Source organism: Suricata suricatta, chromosome 8, assembly GCF_006229205.1.
Source record: "Suricata suricatta isolate VVHF042 chromosome 8, meerkat_22Aug2017_6uvM2_HiC, whole genome shotgun sequence".
NCBI classification, from domain to species: domain Eukaryota; kingdom Metazoa; phylum Chordata; class Mammalia; order Carnivora; family Herpestidae; genus Suricata; species Suricata suricatta.
The window spans coordinates 41,371,698-41,374,181 of record NC_043707.1 but is presented as its reverse complement, the minus strand read 5'-3'; the positions used below and the strand labels follow the sequence as shown (position 1 = coordinate 41,374,181).

General features: G+C 51.3%; 1 long non-coding RNA gene and 1 other non-coding gene across 2 annotated transcripts in view; both read right to left on the bottom strand.

Annotated features, from left to right (window-relative positions):
* Window positions 1-2,484, bottom strand: part of LOC115298634 — a 19,736-nt gene that overhangs the window by 7,138 nt on the left and 10,114 nt on the right. The window lies entirely within an intron of this gene.
* Window positions 394-467, bottom strand: TRNAN-GUU. Its single transcript has one exon. It is a non-coding gene; the product is annotated as a tRNA-Asn (tRNA).

Here is a 2,484-nt window from a genome sequence, read left to right as displayed (position 1 = left end):
AACTGCTCTAAAAAAATGACATCTTAGTATTTATTTAAAAAGGTCAGCTCCCCTAGAACAATTTTCCCAAAGCAAGCAATTTTGAACGATGAAGGCAAACATGTTTAGAAATTAACAACAGCATCAAAACTGGAGTCACAGAAAGTATAACTTGCTCATCCAGTCTCTCGGGGTGGAATAAATGGTTTCACCGCCCTAGAACTTGGGTTCTTCTGAGAAGTTCCCACCGTAGAGGCAAGAAGCTGATAAGCTAGCAGATACTGTCAGAGGAGGAGGTTGGGGAGGTGGGAGGTGGATAGGACCCAGAATCCAGTGATGTGTGTGTTACCTGAGGAAATGTGCGGGTGACAAATAGCAGGAAACAGGTGGAACTGAGTTAAAACCGAAGCAGTCCGTCCCTGGGTGGGCTCGAACCACCAACCTCTCGGTTAACAGCCGAACGCGCTAACCGATTGCGCCACAGAGACACACGTTTAGTTCCCCCTGTCCTTCTTCTTGGCTCCTAAGTACCTTCTAACGTCGGGGACCGGCCGCCCTCTAGACCTGGTAACAAGCCTCAAGACCTCGGAATGCCGGAGAAGAAACGGCAAAGCGTTTTCATTGCGTGAAAACCGTGAGTGCGCGATTCTGAAGACCAAAGGGCGGGCCAGGGGCCCCGCCCTGCCTTGCTCTCCACCCGCCTCAGTGCCGGCTTCCCCGGGGCCGAGGCGAGTGGGGCCCAAGGGCAGGTTCACGTTCAGTGGGCTCGCCTGGTGACGCTTCCCACCTCTCCGCCTTCACCAGACCGCCCTTCATCCCCGCTGCGCCCCTGACCCCGGTCGGCTGTGCGGGCTGCAGGAAGCAGAAAGGGCGTAATTGCTCAGGAGAGCCCACCATTCGGGGATACCTTCGAGACTGGTAGGGTGCTTCCACTTTTCTGTGGGTTCCTCTGCCCAGCAGGGGGTCGTGTCCGATGGTCGTTCTAGTGGCCCCACGCCGAGGACAGTCACCAGGACGCTCTTCTGGGACTTGTGAATTACTTTGGCGTCTTTAGCTTTTAGGCCCTCGATGAACTGAAGATCTCCGGGAATGGAAATCATGAAAAGCTTTCTCAAAGCGGAAATTTGTTTTTCTAACGCTGCAAACGGATCCAGCTAATTGAGCCACATCCGCGGCAGCAGCAACGGGAACTAGGTAGGAAGCGCGCGCCGCGGGCGGCGAGCGTGCTCAGGGTCGTGGGTGGCGGTCGGCCTGGTCGGGGACCGACACCCCCGCAGAGACCAAAGGGAGGCGCAAAGAGGTGGCAGAGGAGCTGCGGAGGCACGTACCAGGTCAACAAGACCTCCCAGGTGGCCTGGCAGGAGAGAAGAGAACGGTTCTTTTGGAGAAGGAAGGAAAAAAGAACAGCAAAGAACGAAAAGCGCCTAGACTTGTAGCTCTATTGAGGTCGGGGGAGAGGGGAAGGCAGGAAAGTATAATGAAGGCTTTTAGAACGACCTAATGCAGGAATTTGCAAGCCGACTCATGGCTCTTGGTCATGGTGCAATCAGCGTGTACTGCTCTGCGTTGTACTTGTAGCAATCTCGGTTCCAATCCCGCACAGCAGTGTCTCATAAGGTTGTGGAGAGTGGTAGAAATCCGCGAGAGCTGCGCCATTTGTCTGCAGCAGCAGAGGACCATTTCCCGCGATTCCAGAGCTCTGCACTGAGAAGGGGAAACCCCACCATGCTTGTTGGAATCACCATAATCTTGAAATGCTTGACTGTCCCATTGTTGGGACCCAATAGGCCAAAAAACCTCCGGCATAGCGACCGTTGACAGCAATGCCTCCGGGGCACAGGAGAGTCTATATAGTGACCGTGACTGGCTATGCCTCCGGGCGCGCAGGTGAACTATTTGGGAAGTTGCAGAACAAGTCGAAAGACTGTGAAACAACATTTGGCCTCCCGGGCCGCACATGTGGCTTCTCTTTCTCCTGTCTGATTTTCTCTTTGCTTTGCAAAGAGGCGTATACTTTTAGGCTTTGAATCAACGTGGGTCAATCAGTAAAGCCAACCTTCCCTTACTTTGTTTTTGTTTCTAGCTCATTGCCTGCTGTTGGGAGTAAACACAATCCTCTGTCAAAGATTTACTTCTTGAAGGATAAGCGTCTTGCCCATAAATAACTGCTGAAGGGCCTTGAAGGAATGTGAAACTCCTCAAAGAAAATTCTTTAGGCTTATCTTGTGTATAGAGACAGACTCCTGTTAAGGAAACCCTTCCTTGTAGTGATTTATATGTTCCTGTTTTTTCCTCCTGTCCTCTCTTCCCTGATAAAAATGATCCTTTCCGGAGCATGTCTTTTCTTCAAGGACCATAAACTAAGTAATCAATAAGAAAAAATGTAATCACCTATGGTATATAAGACACTGACTTCCTTAGTAAAGTGTGGTATTACCACCATTCACGTTGTCTGTCTTCTTTCTTCTAGATCTTGCGCCGACACCAACCCCCTACTCAGAGACC